The sequence below is a fragment of the Carya illinoinensis genome, chromosome 16 (assembly GCF_018687715.1).
Source record: "Carya illinoinensis cultivar Pawnee chromosome 16, C.illinoinensisPawnee_v1, whole genome shotgun sequence".
Classification (NCBI taxonomy): Eukaryota; Viridiplantae; Streptophyta; class Magnoliopsida; order Fagales; family Juglandaceae; genus Carya; species Carya illinoinensis.
Genome location: NC_056767.1, coordinates 17,898,671 through 17,922,274, shown reverse-complemented (window position 1 = coordinate 17,922,274; position 23,604 = coordinate 17,898,671). Strand labels below are relative to the sequence as shown.

Genomic DNA, 23,604 nt, shown 5'->3' with positions numbered 1-23,604 from the left:
ATACACAAGACCACAACACGTGGAAAAAAGTTTCGAAGTGTAAGATATGGGATATACCCAAGGAGAGAAGTGGAATTGCTCCTGCTCTTATGTTAAGCTATCACAATCTCCATTCACATTTAAAGAGATGATTTGCGTATTGTTCAACACTACCAAAGGACTATGAATTTGAGGAGAAGGAGGTGGTACTATTATGGATGGCGGAAGATTTGATTCAATTATCACAAGAAGATGAGGAAATGGAAGATTTGGGTACCAAGTATTTCAGAATTTGTTGTCAAGGTCATTTTTCCAACGGTCACGTATTAATAAATCACGATTTTTTATGCACGATCTCATCAATGATTTAGCTCAATCGGCTGCCGGTGATATATGCTTTGAAATGGAAGATAGAGTTAAGGACAATCAGCAAGGGAATATTTCTCTGACGACACGCCACTCAATCTTACTTGGGTGGCCAATATGATGTTATTAAAATTTTCGATTTGGTTTAACATCTCCTTCATTTCCTCGTATGGTTTCCTTGGCATTAGAAAATTGTTACATGTGCACGGCACTGCCCCCATTCGGGCAACTTCCATTACTCAAATTTCTTTTGATCGAGGGCATGTCTAGCGTGAAGAATGTTGGTCACGAGTTTTGTGGAGAAGTTTCGTCGCAATGCTTTAAATCCTTGGAGACTGAGTTTTAAGAAAATGAAGAAGTGGGAGTGCTGGACTCCTTGCCAAGAATTCCCAAACCTACGTGAACTTTCCCTTGTTCGGTGTCCCAAGCTATTGGGAAAGTTATCGAAAAGCTTTCCTTTTACTAAACAAAGTTGAGATAAATGATTGTGGGCTATTGGACATTTCAGTTTCAAGCTTTCCAGATCAAGGCAAAATAGTAATTGATAGAATATTCGAAGGGGTGGTGTGCAGAAGTAAGGTTACATTCAAGTCAATAAGATTTGATTCTGTTCAAACAATCTCAGAACTCACTTAATGTAGAATAGAAGGATTTGATGTGGAGGGGCTAACAAAGTTAGAATATTTGGACATACGGAATTGTGAGAAACTCATATATATATTTGGTGGCAGAAGATTAGGTAGAAGAGGGGCTCCAACTGGGTATGCCATCCACACTCAAAACAATCTGGATCCAGAAATGCAAAGCCTTGGAATCCTTACCAAAGGCAATGATATACAACAGCCCTTGGCTTGCATTTATTCGTATTTATGAATGTGATTCGCTAAAGCATTTTGCAAGAGGCCATGAGCTGCCTCCAACTTTAAAGAGGCTTGAAATAAAAGGGTGCAAGAATATGCCAAAATTGGCGGAGGATGATGATGATGATACCATGAACAACTGCAGTACCATCCCATCTCTTCTTTGAGGAGTTGGACATTAAGGTTTGTCCATCCCTAGAATCTTTAATATCAAACGGAGAATTACCTGCGACACTTCGGGAACTCAGTATTGTCAATTGTCCAAAGCTGGAGTCAGTAGCTAAGAATTTTCTTGATAACTCGTCTCTTGAAAATATCACCATCTCTAAATGTGAAAATCTCAAATTATTGAATGAATGTGACTTGCTCCCTACCAACCTGAGACAACTTTGAATACTCCATTGTGAGAAAATAAAGCCACTGCCTCGCTGTATACAAAACGTCACCTCTCTTCAAAGTTAGGCAGTAAGGAATTGTCCGAGCATTCAACCATTTCCAGTAGAAGGTTTTCCCGTAAACATAACTACACTTGGCATCTCTCATCTTGAAATCCCTGATGCCTTGTTCATTTGGGCGCAGAACAACCTCGCTTTTCTTAAGCAACTTCATATTGGTGGATGTCATAATCTGGTGTATTTTCCAGAGATGGCGTTGCCCACCTCTCGAACAAGCCTCTGCATCTCAGACCTCTCGAATCTAGGAAGCCCGTCTTCCAAGGGCTTAAGAAAACTCGACCGTCTTGAAACACTGTAGGTCTATAACTTCGAGAAGCTCACATGTTTTTCGGAGGATGGACTGCCTCCGTCACTCCTAGAGCTTCATATCTCTAATTGCCAAAGGTTGAAGTCCTTCCCAAAGAATGGCCTACCTCCCTCGGTCCAGAAACTTGAAACCATTCAATGTCTTCTGCTGGAAGAACGCTGCAAGAAAGATCAGGGAGAAGAGCGGTGCAGGATAGCTGACATCCCTTATGTTGAAATTAGTGACGAAGATACATCTATGACAGCAGCAGAGGAATAAATCCAACTATAAGTTTGTTTTGGTTCTGATCCAAAGATCCTTCAAATACCTGACAACAACATCACAGGTGTTTGTCAAATTTCCCAAATCACAAAGCAAAGAGAGAAGGCCTTTTAACATGCAATTTTTCCTTACAAGTTGGTAAATTGCTCTTCTTGATGAACTTAAGGAATGATTCGGCTCCAAGAAAGCTACGTAACTGTATATTGATCTTCTGATTTTGTCAAGATCAGCAATATGCCAATTAGTGGTAAGGAGAAATTGCATGTTCCAAGGCCTTCTCTCTATGCCAATTAGCAATATGCGCATGAGTAGGGATAGATCGTAATCTTATTATCACTTTAAAGTCTACTTTGCAAAGTCCATGTACAGTGGCGGAACCACATGCATCCCCCCCCCCCCCCCCCCATTTTTTGAAAACTATTGAAAATGGCTCCTAAAAAAATTTATAACCTACGTATATTCTATAAAATTTTATATACTTAGAAATTTTTTTTCTATAATCTCAAAATTTTGTATAATTCCTATATATTATTTATTTTCAAGAGTATCGTCTCACCAAAATTAAATAAAAAATAAGTTTAGGAGAAATAATATACTTACTAATATGAATCTTAAAGTTTTTTGTTATACAATATTAGGTTTCTTAATATGGAATCTAAAATACAATAAAATTTATTTAAAATTGGTAATTTATATAGAAAATAGTTGAGAAGTTTTATCCTCTATACTTCAATGAGCAAGAAAAATCTTATTTAAGATCTCTATTACAATATTGGAAAATTCTATGTGCAGTCATTTTCGCGGACTCCTTTGTGCACTCCAGTGATATGATTGGTTGTGTATTAAAAAAAAATTAATCCAGCCAATCATATCAGTGGAGTGCGCAGGGAGTGCGCAAAAATGACTGTATGTAGCATTACTCTATAATATTATATGCTTAATGTGACATGAAAATATCTAGAATTTACATAAAACTTAATAAATTAGCTTACATATATACTAGAATGAAAGATGATATTTTAAAAAATCACTTGATAATTTATATAAAGTAAATAAATTTTAAATATTTTAATATAAAAATAATAATAAATAAATATTATTTTATAAAATATTATCGTCAATATATTGTATACTAAAAAGTTTGGCCCCCTCTTAAGAAAATTCCGGGTTTCACCCTTGTCCATGTAGGTTGAGATATTGAAAAAGTGAGAACCTTTTCGTAAAGGGATGTCATAATTCAGTAAAAGTGACTGCTTTTGTTTCGGACCGAAAAAGTTCTCTAGTGGGTATGATTCCATGAGCGTACTCACGCTATGGATGTTTTACTATGGCCAATGGGCTATCGTAATCAGTAATTAGAGTGGGTAATGTAGTAATTAATTAGGACTCTGGAAAAGTTTTGCTTGTTGGGAGCATATATTCCTTCTGTCAAGTGATCTATCGTCATAACCCTGTATTAAGCAGAAGTTTCGACGCTGAAGATGCTCCTTCTGGATAGAATATTGTTGGTAAACCTTGTTCCTTTTATTCCTTCTGATTTATTCCTTGGCAAAACAGGGCTAATTAATATTACTTCTATGGTCTATCCCTAACCAGTTACATTTGTCAGCTCATCCTTTGAACCACTTTGGCAACGATGAAGAAGGGGAAAGAACGAACTTAAATGGGACTGTGAATATGAATAGGTATGGTTACTGCTCATGCAATCCATTGTTTAACTGATTGAAAATATGAATTGTAGTTCTAGTAGGGAGTCTGTACTTGATCTTTGATTGAAAATATGCAATCTCTGATGAATATGTCTTTGATCTTTGATGGTTCAGAACAGTGATTCAAGTTGTTGCAAATTCCGAGTGCCATGGATGGCATTTCTCATAGCAAAGAATTTGCTGTCTTCACAATTGCTGGATCAAGAATTCTTCTCTACCTCAAATATACCCTTCTAAAATTGCAGCAAGCGGTTGCCATTCCAAATATTTCATCCTGCGTTTGCTTTATGTTTCAATGTCAATCGCTAATATAGCTATAGCATCTGTCAAGAAGGGGCTTCAAAACTTCTCTGTTTTTTATTTCACATGTTCAAGTGCTTTGTCATATCTGCTAGGAATTTTTGTTTTATTTTATATTGAATTTTGTAATCTTCCTTCGATTTGGTAAATTTCATGTGACGCCTTGGTCCCGAATGGGTTAGAGGGTTACTTCATATCACTTAACTACATTCCAACAACACATTTACAAACTCCAAATTCTCAATGATATATAAAAATTATTGTTTCAAAACAACTGCATCAATATAATTAACCTCCCAAAACAGCGAGCAATCAAAGCACAGCAAAATTTCTTAATAAAATTCACACATACTCATAGAAACCTTCTACATTTAACCCACCATGCTTAAAGTGTATTTTAGATAGTGAGATGAGATGAAATGGTTTTAAATTAAAGTTGAATAAAATTTTGTTAGAATATTTTTTTTTAATATTATTATTGTTTTGAAATTTGAAAAAGTTAAATTGTTTATTATATTTTGTTTATAAATTTGAAAAAGCTGTAATGATGACATGAGATGAAATTAAACCGTTTCTGTATCCAAACTAAGCCTAAATCATCTCACCCATCCACCATAATCTTGATCATCAGCTAAAATATTCAAATTATTTGAAAATTTTTATCAAGATAAGGGGTGAGTTATCAACAACTCAGTAAGTAGAGAACATATATTAGAATGTAAACATGAGCCTTTTTCAGAGAGTTTACAATGCAGAAACAAACATTTCATTTTCAAAATATAGATCTCAACGTGTCATCAAAAAATCAGAGCGACATTTTCAATTGTTCATATTAAAAATAAAAATCAATTGTTCGTATTCAAAGACCCTTTGGCGTAACATAACTGATAATCTTCATCTTATCATATCATATCATACAATATCATATATCATATACGATGGTTAACTCTTGCAGTAGGGTCGTGTTATCCCCAGTTGTCAAACCAAGTAGTATTAAAATATGAAACTTTCCCTTATTCATTCTCGAAACTCCGAGTGTGCATGCATGAAAAAACACGTAGAAAAAAATCACTTTGTTTCTAAAGTAGGTGCACTCATATCAGAAATGTTAGTACCAACTATATAACAAAATTAGAATCATTCTATTAAAACTAGAATTAGAATTAGAATAGAATCAGAAAGTTATGACAAAGATTTTTTATATGCATCTCATATCAAATAGACTACTGAGCATATTCATATCATTTTCACATATTCAAAACGGATTCAAAATATCTTCTTAAAACATGTACAAAATTTTCAAATTTCATATTCGCTCTTTTTGCATAGTCAAAAACAAAATGCTAAAAATTTGGTATGTCTACACTAGTCATGTTAGGAAACATTTTTTTATTTCATACAGATTTCATGAGTAATTGAGAATACATAACTGAAATTATTTTCACATTTTCTTTCCAAAACATATTATTCACATTTTCATAAACCAACCTTAGTTCATTTTCTTTTTATACAAAGTCTAATATAGGAAAACTGCTTACTTGGACTACTTCTCTGAATTTTCTCACAAGTTCACAATAGTATCAAGGGAATATCAATCATCTTCTATAAAGAAGCACGTAACTTGCATCAATTTCCACACATACATAAATTACTACATAAAAACGTTCTTGTAATTAAAATATGAAACATTAATGACCTATTTTTCATCAAATTTAGAACCGTCATACACCTAAATTTGCATTAATTATAAAATTTCATCACTCCCCAAATCATTAACATCCATATAGTTTCTTTAAAAATTACACGACTAAACCCTAAAATAAAACCACGTCTAACCATCGAATACTCTTGAGTCTTTCCACATTAACACATTTCTCCGCAAATTTGCCTTTAACACCACCCATAATTTCTTGATCTGCACATATGTCCGTGCTTGAACCATATAATATATCCTTGATGGACCTAGGTGCAAATACGAGATGCTCATGATATTTCTTAGGTGTTTCTTATGTGCAACCCATACCCATAACACTAACAACTCAACTCATAACCCATTTAAAATTACGTAGAGAGAGGCTTGTGATGGGAAGTTAGAGAGAGAGAGGGTTGGAACCGTGCGGCGGTGGTGTGGCTTTCAAGGTGGTCAGCCTCTATGTGCGGCGGCATCTACATGAAATCTCATGGCTGGGTTGTAATGCTTCGTTCCCGGAGGTTTGGGGAGTTAACTCATATTACTTAATATCATCTTCAACATTACAACTATAAAATCTAGAAAACTTCATAAAATATTAATTTATTCACTCAATCCAAATCTCTATGTTCCTTCATAGAGATAACAAAGAAATTCTCAATAACATAAATTAAAAACTCTCAAAATACTCGAAAATATCTTTAACTCATCAAATCAACATATCCGAAAATAAAACAATTTACTAAATACGACTCTCAAATAAGCACTAGTACCATCGGTCACTTATTCCACTACGATCATCACACCTTGGTAAAAACTTCCTACTCTTGTTCTCCTGCTGAATCATCAAAATTATCTGAAAATAATTTGAAGATAATGGGTGAGTTATCAATAACTCAACAAGCAGAGCACATCTACTAGTGTGCAAACATGAGCATTTATAGAGTCTAAAATGTAGAACAAAAATGGTTTTAGAATAACTGAGTGAAAGTTTCAGAAAATATTCTTATTTAAAGTTCAATTGGCACAACATAACTGAAACATCACATTGGAACCAAATTCTATGTTTAACCCCCGTGGTAGGGTTGTACAAACCCCGGCGACCAACCGAGCAGAAACAGAATATGAATATTTCCTTTATTATTCTCAAAGCCCCGAGTGTGCACATAGGAAAGACCACACAGAAAACCACTTTGTTTCCAAAGTGGGTGGACCAGAAACAGAAAAGTTGGTACCAACCCGAATAGAAGCCACAGTTTTACACCCGTGGCAAGGTCAAAACAGAACAAAAAGAGAAATAGAATGTCATGCCAAAAGTTTTCAGAAATCATATCATATCAGAGTACAAAACATATTCAAAACATAATAGAATCAGATCACAAAAATATAATTTATGCACAAAATTTCATAATATGTATATCGCGGGAACAACTACTCTACAGTAATACGTCCACTACTAGCAACAAAATGTTGCCATAATAATAATATGTGGTGAGAATAATTATTTGGATAGCATTCACAGCAAGTGTGTGATTTATACTTAGCAATGAGCAGCGGGGCCGCACCCTAATGCCACGCCCCAGCCTGGGTTTGGCGGGGATCCATGCAGCCAATGAAGGGGGCAGGAGGCCCTGCCCTGCATTATATATTATTTATAAATATATAAATATATATACATGTATTTATATAAATCATAAATGACAAAAAGGCCTTGTTTTATGGCTGGGGGTTTTTTAAAACAACCCAACCCATACCAGAACGATGCTGCACGACTCCGCCTAGCCCCTTCTCTCTATCCTTTGAAACCCTGCGAATCTCTCTCTCTCTCTCTCTCTCTCTCTCTCTCTCTCTCTCTCTCTCATTTCCTTCTACTCTGTCGTCGTTCATCCATTGTAGACCGTCTGTTGTTAAAAGACTGCAAATTTTTATAATAAAATTTAGTAGAAATTTTACTGGCAAATTCGAGGTTGCCAAGGCCTCTCAATATCCTTTGTAAATGAAATGGAAATTCCTTGCCCTTTTTCATTCATCACTATTGAATAAATGCAGAAGCACCAGACGGACTCGTACAGTTGAAACTGACCCGTAAAGTAAGCAAAGTAACTGACCCACTAGTTAACTAAATAACTGGCCCACGTAAAATAACTAACCCAAGACAAAGACTAGGTCAACACATACTAAAATGATGCAGCTCCACACAAACACAATTAAACAACTAAAAGACATCCATCGAAATACACGGGCAAACTCTGGGCACATAACATTTGTCTACATATTTGTCGCCAAACGTAAGTTTTAAATCGATAATCGATTCACTTTATTTATTTATTTATTTTTGTTGAGTTATGGAGATTGGAGGAAGAATAAGATTAAATGGAGGTTGGGATTGAAGGAAGAATGCGATTAATTGATTCACTTTATTTATTTATTTTTGTTAAGGATGGGATTGTGTCATTGTGAATTGTGTGATGTGGATAATCAATTTGTGCATATGTTTTGATGTTTGTGTTATTTTTTTGTGTGATTTTGTGACTTTAGGGTTTCAGATTGGAATCCTAAATTAATTTAGGGTTTCAATCCAAAATCCTTAATTATGTTGGATTGAAACCTCTAAATTAATTTAGGGTTCCAATCTGAAACCCTAAATTAATGTAGGGAAACACTAACTTAATTTAGAGTTTTCCTACATTAATTTTGCAGTTTATGTGGATTCCTAAAATAATTTAGGGTTTCAATCTAAAAACCTAAATTAATTTAGGAAAACCCTAAGTTACAATTGATTTGAAAATTGATTTGAATATTTTAACTGATTTGAAAAGTGAAAATTGATTTGAGAATTGTAGTTTATATTAATTGTAGAAAATTGCTAAATAAACAATTGATGTTAGTGGTCGTGAATTTATGGTGTTGCTGTGAATTAGTGGTGTCGGCATGTTGCTGTGAATCTGTGGTGTTGATGTTAGGGGTTTTCATTTTAGATTTTTTACTATTTTGATGAATGTCTACAACGTCAAATTTTATGATTGCTCTCTTACCCCTACCCCAACACCTAACCCTACACCTTCCACTAACCCTATGGACCACCCTACGGAGATGAAACCTTGCCCTAGCCCTAAGCCCACATAAAGCAACAAACTAGTTTCCATAGTTTGGTCTCACTTTACAAACTATAAGGTGCTGATCCCAATAACTCCCTAGCAAAGTGTAACCACTGTGGTAAAGCCTATGGATGTCACTATAGGACATGTGGTACATCAATTAAAGGTCCACTTAGAATAACAATTCAAGAAGAGTCCAAAATTAAAATTCTTACAAGAGAAGAGTCAATCTAGACTAGAGATTTGATTGAAAAAAATGGGAAAAGGGAATAGTGGGGGTTCAACGTCGAAGGGGTATACTAAGTATGATCCCGATGAGTATAGAAGAAGGTTATCTCGTATAGTGATCATGGACAAGATACTTTTTTAGTTTGTGGATGGGAGAGGGTTCCAAGAATATTCTAATTACTTAATCTTCTATCTCGCCAAACAGTAGCAAAGGATATTAAAAAAAAAGTACAAGAAAGACAAAGATTTGTTGAGGGGTCAATTTGATGGTCAAGTAGTTTGCCTCACTATCAATAATTGGGCATCCATCCAAAATTATAATTACATATCTTTGACTGTACATTTATTCATTGTGATCGGATACTACAAAAAAAAATGACAAGTTTTGTTAAATTTCTAATCACAAGAGTGAGACAACTGGGAAGCCTTGGATTTTGTATTAATTGTAGAAGTGGGGGTTGGCTCGGGTTTTGACAGTTACAGTTGATAATACATCGTCTAAAGACATCTCCTTAGGACATCTTACAACATATCTTAGAGAGGCAAATACGACAATTTTGGGTGGTGACTATTTGCATGTTAGATGTGCTGCACATATTCTGAATTTAATTGTCATTGATCGGTTGAAAGATCTTGATAACTCAATTGCACGAGTTAGAACGGCTGTAAGATTTGTGAGATCCCTTTAAACCCAGACCAAGCCTTGGACGAGTTTAGTTTTAAGAACCAAACTAAAACACCAAACTGATTGCACCTTGAATGCTAGTTGGATGAGCCACCAACTCCCAAAAAGACAAAGATTTGTTGAGGGGTCAATTTGGTTGAGTTTCAAACTCCCATCTGCCCTTGGCTGAGCCACCACCCCACGCCACCTCCTTCACCACCCAATCCGAGAGAGTTCTTCAAGGTCATCGTGAGCTTTGGACTCATTCTTTTCAGCCAAAGAAACACAAAATCGAAGTCCGCTCGAGGAAAACACCATTGAACCATTTGCTTATGTATGATGATTTTGTATTTTTTCCTCCTTGTTTTTCTAGACCACATCCAAACCATATTTTCTTAGGCTCATGTAGCACCTAACTTGATGAAGTCATGGTGGTTTTATGTTACAGACCCTGTTGTATATGAGGATAGAATCGGAAAGTTTGTATAAACTGGGTGCAGGTGGTGTTGTTTGATGATTGTAAATTATGGAAATTACGAATGTAAGAGAAAGCTATAGAATGGGAAATTATTAATGCAAGGAAGATGTTTGATGGAAATGCTCGTAGAGCCATACATAATACTGAGGAAGTGTTCAAGGGCCTTCCAACCTCCATACACAGATTCAAATCCAATACAATTCTCAGAAGAATGTTCCACTCACTCATCCACTCTCTCAAATGCTCTCTGGCATAACAACCTTCTCCACTAGGGTGCTAACACGTACACAAGAAAATAACAACTACAGAATGTAAATAAAATCCAACTACAAGCTGAACTAAATGCATATTAAACTAAACGGTGTGCTTCAAGTCCTTCTCCAAACGGTGCACTGCACTTTATTCCTTCAGTCCAACGGTGCGTTTTGAGTTTCCCCTTAATTCATTTCTTCAACCAGCTCACAGAACCTCCAGCTATAGTGATCTTCTTCTCGTCAGTCACTTCTTCCCTGTCTATCCTTCCACCAACAGAGGTCATAACAATCTCTCCCCCTTAAAAGACCTTGACCAAAAGGTGGGGATAGAGTTCCTGCATCTTCCTCAACAATTCCCAACTGTTATCTTCAGTTGGTGGCCCAACCCATTTAATCAGGATTTCGGTGATAGCCCTAGGACCTTGTCTCTTCATTCGGCGTTCTACTATAGATTCTGGTTCCGACTGTATTTCTCCTTGAGCGTTGATGGGTGGTAAGGAAGGTAAGGCACGAATCTGGGCTCCAAGTTTCTGCTTAAGAAAGGAAACATGAAACATTGGGTGAATTCAGGCCTCTAGTGGTAGATCAAGATGGTATGCCACTCTTCCCAGCCGTTGGACCACCTTGAAAGGTCCAAAGAACCTCGATGAAAGCTTAAAGTTGTGACGAGCTACAACGGTCTTCTGGCGGTAGGGCTGTATGCAGAGGTAAACCCAGTCTCCCACCTCAAATTCCCTCTCTGTTTTCCTTTTATCTACATAAAGTTTCATTCTTTACTGTGCAAATTTGAGATTAGCCTTGGGTAGTGCCTTGATTTGTTCTCTGGTTTTGAGATGTTGATATGCAGCTTCATTTGTGCTTGTTCCTGGTACGTAAGCCGTAAGCTTAACGGGAATATATCCATACAATGCCTCGAATGGGGACATTTTGGATGAGGTGTGGTAAGAGGTATTGTACGACCATTCCGCCATGGGTAGCCACTGAACCTTGCATAACACCTCAAATAGCCCTCCAAAGTCTTGTTAAGGGCCTCAATTTGACCATTTGTTTCAAGATGGTAGGCCGAACTATACTTCAGTGTTGACCCCTGTAATTCAAATGGGTTCTTCCAAAATGAACTTAGGAAGATTCGGTCTCTATTCGAGACCATGGCCTTAGGTAGGCCATGTAGCTTGAACACCTCATTAAAGAAAACCTAACCTACGGTTGCTGCTATATAGGGATGAGCTAGGGGCATATAATGGCCATACTTGGTAAATCTATCCACCACTACTCAAATCACACTGAATCCCTGTGATACTGGTAGGTCTTCTATAAAATCTAGGAAAATTTCTTCCCAAGCCTTATCGGGTATAGGCAGTGGATGGAGTAGCCCAGGAGAAAGTACATTTTCAGCCTTGTTGACCTGGCAAGTATCACACTCGCATACAACCCTCTTAATGTCTTTCTTCATACCCTTCCAACAAAAGTCTCTCTTGGCTCTCATGTAGCTCTTCAAATACCCCGAGCCCGCTTAGGGGTCTTCATGAACAAATTTCAGAACCTTCTCCTTGAATGGGGATTGGGGTCCAAGCATAACCCTCCCTTTTTTAAGTATTATTCCTTGCTGAACAGTAACTCCTCTAGGAATCTCTTCCTTAGCCTAAAACTTAGACAATAACTATTGTAGTTCCGTGGAAGAGCTGTAGCTTTCTTTTAACTCATCAATCCAACTTGGAGTCGGAAACGTAATGAGGGCCAACATACCCTCCAGTTTTTTAGAGTTGTCCTCAACTTCGTGTCTTCCAGAAAGGGCATCCGCCACCTTGTTTTATTTTCCCGCCTTATACTTGATTCGAAAATTGTACACCATTAATTTGGCGATCTATTTGTGCTGAGCCGTTGGTTCCCACTTTCTGTCCCAACAAGAATTTAAGGGCCTACTGGTCCGTTTTAACAACAAATGCTTGGCCCAACAAATAAGGTCACCATTTTTGAACTGACATTACCAGGGCCAGCAACTCCCTTTCATAGGTGGAGAGGTCCGACACCTTCCCTTTTAAAGCCTTACTCAGGAAGGCTATTGGTTGTCCACACTGTATCAACACAGCCCCTATGCCCCCACCACTAACATCACATTCAATCGTAAAAGGTTCAGAAAAATCTGGTAATCTGAGTACTGGGGGTGCTGTCACTGCAGATTTCAGCTCTTGAAAAGCCCAAGCTGCCTGTTCATGAAATACAAAAGCATTTTTTTTAAAAGGTCAGTCAAGGGGGCTTCAATGAGCCCATACCCTCGTATAAATTTGCGGTAATATCCTGTTAACCCCAAGAAGCCTCTTAAGGACTTAGTGTTCTTTGGGGTTGGCCACTCCACCATGGCTGCCAACTTCTTAGGATCTGCCTTAACCCCTTTTCCTATCACAATGTGACCCAAATACTCCACCTCCATCACTCCAAATTGACACTTAGATCTCTTTGCAAACAATTGATGATGTGCCAGAACTTCCAGCACTTGTTTAACATGCCCAATGTGTTCTTCCTAGTTGCGACTATAAAATAGGATGTCGTCGAAAAATACCAACACAAATTGTTGTAGGAAAGGTTTGAAAATTGCATTCATTAAGCCTTGAAATGTTGACGGTGCGTTGTAAGGCCAAGACCAAGAATTCGTAGTGGCCTTCATGAGTTCAGAAGGCAGTTTTTGGAATATCCTTCAGTACCACTCGAATTTGATGATATCCGGACCTAAGGTCCAACTTTGAGAACACTTCAGCCCTATCTAGCTCATCCAAAAGTTTGTCAATGACGGGAAAGGGAACTTATCTTTCACTGTTTCTTGGTTTAAGGCCCTATAATCCACACATAAGTGCCAACTCCCATCATATTTTCTGACCAAGAGTACAGAGGATGAGAAGGGGCTGGAACTGGGCCTTATTACCCATGTTTTGAGAAGCTCCGTCACTATCTTCTCAATTTCTGCCTTCTGGGAATACGAGTATCTGTAAGGAAGAGTAGAAATTGGACTGGTGCTTTCCTTCAAAACAATTCGATGGTCATGATCTCTCGTAGGGGGTAGCCCCACGGGTTCTTGAAAGAGTGACTCAAACTGTAGCAGCAACTGGTCAATTTATGGGCATTGTTTGTTGTGCATTTCTTGCACTTCGTGAGAAATTAATTGCAGCAGTATAGCCTTGCCTTTTGTAAAGCTACTCAACTTCATTTTATTTCCCTCTACAAAAGAAGTCTCTGTCAGCTTTAACCCCGTTAAACTAACATGGTTGCCCTCCCATTGAAATGCCATGTGTAAGTTAGAGAAATCCCATGTGATGGGACCTAATGTTTCCAGCCATTGTACCCCTAGGATAGCATCACAACCCGCTAATGGTAAAACACAATAAGAGGGGCTGAATTGAGACCCCTGGACTTTGGTAGCCATGTCATTAGAGCTTCCTTGGCTGTATATGACAGCCCCATTAGCTACCCTAACCTTCACTTGTCCCTCCCCCCCCCCCCCCCGGGTCGTTAAGGGTATATGATTCTTTCTAACAATAGAAGGATTGAGGAAGTTGTGGATACTTCTCGAATCCACCAAAATCATAGCCATACCAGTCCCAGTTTTCCCATACAGCCTCATAGTGTTATGATAAGGAGTGCCCGTTATAGCATTAAGGGAGATTTCAAGCTTACTTTTGGATACCGAAGTTAATGCTACCTCGCTTGAATCATAAAACACCTCATCCACCTTATCATCCTGCTCATTCTGCACTGCAAACATGAAGTAAACCTTTGGGGTTTTGCATACGTGCTTGGGATTCTACTTCTCGTCACAATGCTAGCATAATCCAACCTTCCATTTCTCATCCATCTGAGTTGAGTAGACTTTCTTGGGTTGGGGTGAATATTTTTGTCCCTTATTGGCAATGTTGGTAGTTTGTATGTTTTGCACTCCCCTATTACTCAATGGAGTGTAGCTCCTTTCTGCTGTTGTAGGTACCATTTCGCCCCATCCTCTTGCAGATTTTTTGATACTAACCACGTATTCCCCTTGAATTTTTGCCAGGCCAAAGGCTGCCCCGAGATTCAAAGGATTCAGCATCTTAATGGGAAGCCAAATTTCATCTTTCAACCCACTTAGGAAGCAGCTCAACTTATGTGGGTCAGTAAGTCCTTTGAGCCAATTAGTCAATGCTTTAAACTGGGTTGTATAAATAGCAACCGTCATGGTTTGTTTGAGCTTAGTGAGTGCCTTCATCGGGTCATTGTAGGTAGTTAGGCCAAAGCGAGTAAGTAAGCCACGGGTGAAAGTCTCCCATGAAGTAATTTGGCCACTGTCAAAGGCTCCTTGGTACCAAGATAAGGTGTTCCCTTCCATGTGATAAGATGACATAAGAAGGCGTTGATCTGGTGGAGTTTGATGAAAATTGAAGTAATGGATAGCCTTAAAAATCCATGCAGTTGGGTCCATTCCAGAAAAATGGGGAAAGTCTAATTTCATCCCTCTGTTAGGGTTTCTACGCTAGTCATTGTTTTCTAGCTCAAGTTCCACGTTGTTGTCGCGCTTCAGGTTCAGTTTGGTGGCCATGTTGCGGACCAGGGCAGTGAGTTGAAGAACTTCTTCATGGAGAGCTTGGAAATGAACATCCTGCGCTTCATTCCAACGGTCTTGGGCATCCTCCCTGAGGACAAGCTCTTGATGTTCAGTTCGAGTATTGTTAGCCATGGAGGATCGGGAGGCTCGTGATACCACTTGTTATGGACCCTGTTGTATATGAGGATAGAATTGGAAAGTTTGTATAAACTGGGAGCATATGGCGTTGATTGATGATTGTAAATTCTAGAAATTATGAATGTAAGAGAAAGCTATAGAATGGGAAATGATTAATGCAAGGAAGATGTTTGTTGGAATGCTCATAGAGCCATACGTAATACTGAGGAAGTCTTCGAGGGCCTTCCAACCTCCATACACGGATTCAAATCCAATACAATTCTCAGAAGAATGTTCCACTCGCTCATCCACTCTCTCAAATGCTCTTTGGCGTAACAACCTTCTCCACTAGGATGCTAACACGTACACAGGAAAATAACAACTACAAAATGTAAATAAAAGCCAACTACAAGCTGAACTAAATGTATATTAAACTAAATGGTGCGCTTCAATTCCTTCTCCAAATGGTGCACTGCACTTTATTCCTTTACTCCAACAGTGCGTTTTGAGTTTCACCTTACTTCATTTCTTCAACCAGCTCACAGAACCTCCAGCTACGGTAAGTCATCTTCTTCCCGACAATCACTGCTTCCCTGTCTACCCTTCCACCAACAAAGGTCATAACATTTTAGACCACTGTTCCCCTTGCATAAGGTGACACAAGATGATGAAGCAAATTTGGAAAATTCAGCTTCTTACAGCACCACCCAAACCAACCGATCCCCAAGGGCTTAGGCCAACATCCCCTTCCCTTTGGATGAAAGCCCCTCCACTCCCTCATTTTCTCCACACCTCTCCTCCAAGCCTTCTCGTGAGTCTTGAGAGCATTTCTGCCCCTTAGTGAGCAATAGAGTGAAACCGAGTGAAGTTCTTGAGAGTTCTTGAGTGTTCTTGGTGTTCTTGTGTTGGAAGCTTGAGTGGGCCCAAAATTTGTGATTTTTCTTTCGCTAGATCTTAGTTTTCTTGTCAAGTCTTGTTTTCAAGTGTTAGAATTAATTTTGGTTAATTTTAGATAAGGTTACCACGCTTAATTCAAAACCGGGTTTCATTAAGAATGGTTTCATAGATTAAATATGTTCTAATGATAATTTTGGTTATGGCATGTCCTAGCATTTTATGATATGATTTATTGCTGTCTTAGAATGATCATGGAAGGTTTAATCTTGAAATTAGAAGCATGCCATGATAAGTTTTGACTCTACCTTGTGTTAATCATCAAGCATGCATGATTGATGAGTGTGCAAAAGTGCATTCTAAATAACCTATTATTGAATTAAAATGCTAAAATGTAAATAAAAATCATAAGAATTAATGCGTATTCTTGAATTGAGTTTCTATTTACGTTGGGATACTCCTAAGCAATTTTTTTGTTTAATTTCAGAGTTTATAAAAGAGCAAGTCAAAGCCCAGTAAAATTTAAAGGAGAAGTTTCATGGGATTTGAGAGCAATTTGGTTCATGAAAAAAAAAAAAAAAGTTACAAAAGGAAACTGCAAGTTTGAGAGCAATTTTGTTCATGAAAAAAAAAAGAAAAAAAAATCACAAAAGGGAACTGCAAGAAGTCTAAATCCGAAATTTGCTAGGAGACAGTCTGGACATACTTTAGTATTTTGACCGTAACTTTTTCTTCATATATTGGATTGATGCGATTCTTGATTCATTAGAAATATATCTTAAATGGCTATAAATTTATCGCTAATAAGAATTTCCAAATTGGAACTCTTGGAGCACATACGTGGCTGTCAAGATGAATCCTAAAATGTAGGTGATTTTTTTATACGGAAATTATGAAGACATTAGAGCTTCTTTCCTACCTTATATGAGCATATCATTAGCATGAAATAGAAGAGGATGAGAGGCACAAGAGGTAGATTTGAAGAGAGAAGAAAATCACTTCCATGGCCGCCGTTCACTTCAGTTTTCTCTGGAGATTTTTGTTGTCCACTATATTTATAGATAACTAAATTCTCAAGTAGAGCTAGAGATGATCTTGCACATTATATGGTATTTTTAATTTATATATTTGATTTTCAATTATTAAAACTCTTTTGTTTTATCATTCTCAATTCATTGTTGATGTTTTATTCTCCGAATAATCATGAAATTTATTCTATTTATGAATTCAGTCATGTTTTTTCTATTAAATCGATTAGTTCTTTGATTATATTTGGATTAATTATTTATCTATATTGATTTAGTTCTTTGCTGCAATATTGTTCCCTAAGTATATTTTCGTCATTGGATTTTCTCAATAGGGATAGTAATTTACGTATTTTAAAAGTGGTGAATGATTTTTCAAAGGGTTACATTTGATTTAATTTTGGTTTATAAATCTATACCTTCCGATTGAAAATTTCGGGAATTAAGTTCCTAATTGAGTTATCCAATGAATTAAAAATAATTAAAATACAGGATTTGTGCAAGGGATTCTCGACGCTCTACTATTCGTTAAATTTTAGTACTTTTTCTGTTAATCACTTTACTTCACTTTAATTTGCATTTAAAATTAATTTTTGTTCTCCATTACTTATTTAATATTTTTCTTTAGTTTTTTTGTTCCTTCTGCTATTCTTTTAATTTGTTTCCCTATGGAATCGATACCCCAAAACTGTGCTACAACTATCACATTATTCTTTGGGCGTAAACAAATTTTGGCACCGTTGCTGAGGAGACGGTAGAAGAATTGTTAGATAATTTTCTTTTCAGCACTTTGTAAAGGTGGCAACTTCGTTCCCTCTTTTAGCTTGCTGCATCTTTATTTTATTTTCGTTATCTTTTTCTAGTTTTACTTTTTTTAGTGTTGTTTTTTCCTCTACCTTGCATGCACAGGTATGCCTTGGGTTAGTTTGCTTGTAGACCTATGTTAGAGTTTAATTTTTCCAATAATTTGTTTGATAATTTTTCTAATTCTGAGGATATGAGTGAACACAAAGATCAACTCACTAGGACCCTTCAGGATTACCTCTACCCTACACGCACAGCCACACCATCATGCATCGTGTTTCCAGTTAATACTCGCCAACTGGATTTTAAAACAGGGATGATACAGTTACTCCCTACTTTTCATGGCTTGGAAAATGAAAATCCATATGTGCACATTAGGGAGTTTGAGGAAGTAGTTGCAACTTTTCATAGTCAAAATGCAACTAATGACATTCTTTCTCTTTGAAGATAGAGCTAAGAGTTGGATATACTCGCTGAAACCATGATCTATTGGGTCATGGAATGAGATGACCCAAGTCTTCTTTAATAAATACTTTCTCTAACATAAGACCAATGTTTTAAAAAGGCAAATCTCTACCTTTGCACAAAAGGACAGTGAGACTTTGTATCAGTCTTGGGAAAGATTTAAGGAGTTGTTAAGTATGTGTCCTCACCACGGGTATGAGAATTGGTGCTTATGAGCTATTTTTATGAGGGACTTACACCTAGAGAGCATCAATTTGTGGAGATGATGTGTAATGTTGAGTTCTTATAGAAAGATCCTGATGAGGCCATAGACTACCTCAATGAGCTTTCTGAAAAAGCTCGCACTTGGACTGGACCTAGTGCTACTGAAAGCACAAATAGGTCACGACCTACAGGAAACTCAAATGGTGATGGAACTTACCATCTTAGGGAAGAAGATAACCTAAAGGCTAAAGTTGAGATGCTAACTAGGGAGTTTGAGATTTTAAAGACTAAGGATTTAAAGCCAACATATGTGGCTAATCATTTTGGACCATGTTTTGTGTGTGGCGGGGTAGATCACCTTGCCCAAAAGGGTTTCACATTTACTGAGATGAGAGGGATGTATGAGGAACAATGTAATGCCTTAGGTATGCACACAAAACCTTTTACACCTTTCTCTAATACCTATAATCCGGGGTGGCGCAATCACCCCAATTTTAGTTGGAAGTTGAAAACCAGCAGCCTGCACCGCCACCTAGATCATATCCTGTACCATATCATGCACCTTCATCTTCTAAGAGTCTTTTAGAAGACACTTTGCATACTTTTATTGAGGCACAAGGTAAGACTAACCAAAAGTTTAAATCTTTGATTACGCAGGTCGTTGAAGAAAACAAAGAGATAAAGAGTCATATGTCCAAATTGATGAGCTCCTTGAGTGTGAATGAGCGAGGAAAGTTCCCTTCTCAAGCTCAGTCTGCACCCCATGGTCAGCATATGGCGCAAGGAAAATTGAAAGAGATCAAGTCCTTACACATCCCAACAACTAATAAGCCAGATGATGTTGAAAAGGAACAAAGCAATGATAGTACCAAATTGCCCAAAGAAGCCGAGGTAATTAAGAGCTCAGTTAAGGTACCATTTCCTCAAGCTTTAAAATCTGGTATGTGAACTTTGGATTCTAGTAGTGAAATCTTGGAGAACCTTAAATAAGTAAAGATTAACCTTCCTCTTTTGCATGTTATTAAACAAGTTCCTACTTATGCAAAAGTTCGCAAAGATTTGTGTACAGTTAAGAGGAAGCACCATGTTAAGAAGAAATCATTTCTGACAGAGCAGGTTAGTGCTCTAATTGAGCAGCGGATTCCTCCTAAGTACAAGGATCCTGGTTGTTCAACCATTACATGTAATATTGGGAATCATGAGTTTGGGCAAGCCTTGCTAGATTTAGGAGCTAGTGTTAATTTGATGCCTTATTCCATTTATTTGCAGCTTGGTTTGGGTGAAATTAAGCCAACTTCTGTTGTGCTTCAATTGGCTGACCGTTCAGTTAAGAAATCGAGATGGATAGTTGAGGATGTTTTGATCCAAATTGACAAATTTTATTATCCTATTGATTTGTTAATCCTCGACACTAGTTCTCTTGTTGACTCTAATTCTAAAATCCCCTTAATTCTAGGTAGACCTTTTCTCGCAACTGCTAACGCTCTTATTAATTGTAGGAATGGTCTAATGAAGCTCTCTTTTAGGAATATGACTCTCGAGTTGAATATTTTCCATATTGAAAAACAAACAATAGAGGATGACGAGTGCCACCAAACTTACATGATTGACACACTCATAGACAAGGGAGTTCATACAACTTATGATTTTGATCCCCTTGAATATTCTATCGTTAATTCTGAGTTTGATACTATTAGTGATTCATCTAATATTGTTGATATTTGTACTATTTTTTTTATAAAACTTAGGATTATGGAACATGGGCATGACAACCAAAATTTGAGGAGTTGCCTAAGAAAGGTGAAAGACAGATTCTTGTAAGTATGAAAACACCAAGAGTTAAATTGAAACATTTGCCTAAATCAAAAATCTATAAGGTTAAAATGAAAGCGCTTCATGGTAAAAATATTCTTAGGAAGAGGTTTGAGCCTAATGACTGAGTATACTTATATGATTTTGGACTTCATAAGCACCAAGGAAAACTTCGGTTTAGGTGGACTGACCCTTTTGTAGTGAAAAATATTTTTGAAAACGGGGTGGTAGAAATAGAGGATCCTAAGGATGGTCGGATCTTTAAAGTAAATGGTCAACGCCTTAAAGTATTAATTGATCGGCAAGTTTCGAAAGTGGAAGACATTCCACTTGTGGATCTGGTCTATCAACCTTGACCACACCACCCAGGTATGTTTTTCTTTATTTATTTTGGTTTGTTTTGTTTTGTTTTCTCTTATTTTCTTTATTTTCCTTTTTGTTTGCTGTTATTTTCTTTAGTTTTGTTTGTATGTTAGTTTTATTTATTCATTTCAGGTTACCATCTTTGGTGCTTAGCTAGCTACCCACGTCACTCATTAGGTGTATTCTATCCTTTTCAGTTTCTCCCCATTCAATTTTGATTCTTAAACATTGAGGACAATGTTTCGTTTAAGTTGGGGGTGTTAGTGCAAAGTCAGTATTTAAAATGCTTGTTGGAATTCTGTGACATATTTTTATGTGTCAATTTTTTTTTTTTTGCATCACACGTGCACCATTTTCACATAAGTACTAATTCTTATTCATAGCTATCTTTGTGAATTCACCAAACCCACCATAATTATTTTCTACTGAAGCATTCACAAAACCCCTAATGCACTCATCCAAGCTTTGTGGTAAGATGGTGGTTTGACGCATGTAGCTAGAGAACTCTTTTGCTTAAGTATTCATGTGAGTTTGGAGAGGATTGAGAGCATAGAAATGCAGTAAATTGTGATAAGCGTTTATTGATTTGTTGAATTGGACACTTTTTTTGAGAATATCATTACATGATTTGTGGTAAGATGATGGATATACTTGGGATATGACGAATGTCAACTTAGGATCAACGTTTGAGCCTTTCAAGCTAACCCTTTCCATCATAGACCAATAGTGGCCAACTTTGAACCAATAAACACATATAGCTTTTTCTTTTCATATGCCCATATCATCCATACCTCTCCACATTGGAGTATAACCTATACACTAAATAGAAGAGGAGGAGAGACATATCATTAGCATGAAATAAAAGAGAAGGAGAGGCATAAGAGGCAAATTTAAAGAGAGAAGAAAATCACTCTCATGGCCGCCGTTCACTTCAGTTTTCTCTGGAGGTTTTTGTTGTCCATTACATTTATGGGTAATTAAATTCTCAAGTAGGGCTAGAGATGATCTTGCACATTAGATGTTATTTTTAATTTATGTATTTGATTTTTCAATTATTAAAATTCTTTTGTTTTATCATTCTTAATTCATTGTTGATGTTTTCTTCTCCGAATAATCATGAAATTTATTCTATTTATGGATTCAATCATGCTTTTTCTATTGAATGGATTAGTTCTTTGATTATGTTTAGATCAATTATTTATTATATTGATTTAGTTCTTTGTTGCAATTTCACTCCCTGAGTATATTGTCATCGTTGGATTTTCTCAATAGAGATAGTAATTTATGTATTTCAAAAGTGGTGAATGATTTTTCAAAGGGTTACCTTTGATTTAATTTTAGTTTATAAATCTATAACTTCCGATTGGAAATTTCAAGAATTGAATTCTAATTGAGTTATCCAATGAATTAAGAATGATTAAAATAACGGACTTGTGCAAGGGATTCCCGACGCTCTACTGTTCGTCAAATTTGAGTACTTGTTCCGTTAATTACTTTGCTTCACTTTAATTTGTGTTTAAAATTAATATTTTTTCTCCATTACTTATTTAATATTTTTCTTTAGCTTATTTGTTCCTTCTACTATTTTTTTAATTTGTCTTCCTATGAAATCGACACTACAAAGCTGTGCTTTAACTACCGTGTTATTCTTTGGGCGTAATTAATGATTTTTAGTTAAGCTATGATTAAGGCATGAAGTTTTGATATATTCACCAAGGGTTGATCATTAAGCATCTAGAAAGTCTTGTGATTGGGATAAAGATGAAAATACATGTTTTGGGTGAATCTAGAAAATACATGATGGAGCTGTTTTTGGAGAGTTTTGCAAATCTGGTATTGGCTGTATATTGAGAGACGATCAAGACAAGGTAATAATGGCTGCTTCCAAGATTGAGAGTGAAGTCGAGGAACAAGAAACTATTGAGTTAAAAGCCATTTTTTGGGGTCTTCAACTATGTGTCAGCATGGGCATCCGGTATTGTTTGTTGATGGTAGAGGCTTTGGAGCAAAATACTATGGATGGTTCTTTATTGGGGCTATCATAGACCTCGTTTGTTTTTAGAGATAATATAAGTTGAAAGTTAAATAAACTATTACTAGAATATATTGTTTTAATATTATTTTTGTATTGGAATTTGAAAAAGTTGAATTGTTTATTTTATTTTTTATTAGGATTTGAAAATTTTGAATTGTTTATTTTATTTTGTTTGAGAATTTGAAAAAGTTGTAATGATTAAGATGAGATGAGATGAGATGAGAGTTTTTTGAAAGTAAACAAAAGTTACTTTCCTCATGTTTTATTGAATGTAATTTTGTCTATGTTCCTAGAGAAGGAAATAGGGCAGCTCATAATTTATCTCGGTATGCGAAAAATGTGGATGATATTGTTATGTGGTAGGATTGTATTCCAGACTTTATTTCTCAAGTGATTTGGCTTGATAAATGTCTGTAATCTCCTCTATTAATGGAGGTACTATTTCTTATCAAAAGGAGGAAAAAAATAAAAAAAAAACACGCCTTTATGATTTTGGTTAAGAGCATCATGCCTGATTAATGAACAATTAATAAAGATTAAGGTTTTTAGCAATGATTAAGTGTTGAGATGAGCTTTTTCACCCAAGAATTTGTTTCGACCATGTTATTAAGGACTATAGTGATTATTTGTGATTAATGAAATTGGCATAAGTATGCATTCATAAGG

At 36.5% G+C, this 23,604-nt stretch overlaps 1 long non-coding RNA gene across 1 annotated transcript; it reads right to left on the bottom strand.

Moving 5' to 3' along the window:
• Positions 1-871: 871 nt before the first annotated feature.
• On the bottom strand, positions 872-2,536 carry LOC122299674. The gene is made up of 2 exons (XR_006239717.1): positions 2,361-2,536; positions 872-2,274 (listed from the first exon to the last, which is right to left on the bottom strand). It is a non-coding gene; the product is annotated as an uncharacterized LOC122299674 (long non-coding RNA).
• Between the last annotated feature and the right edge of the window lie 21,068 nt (positions 2,537-23,604).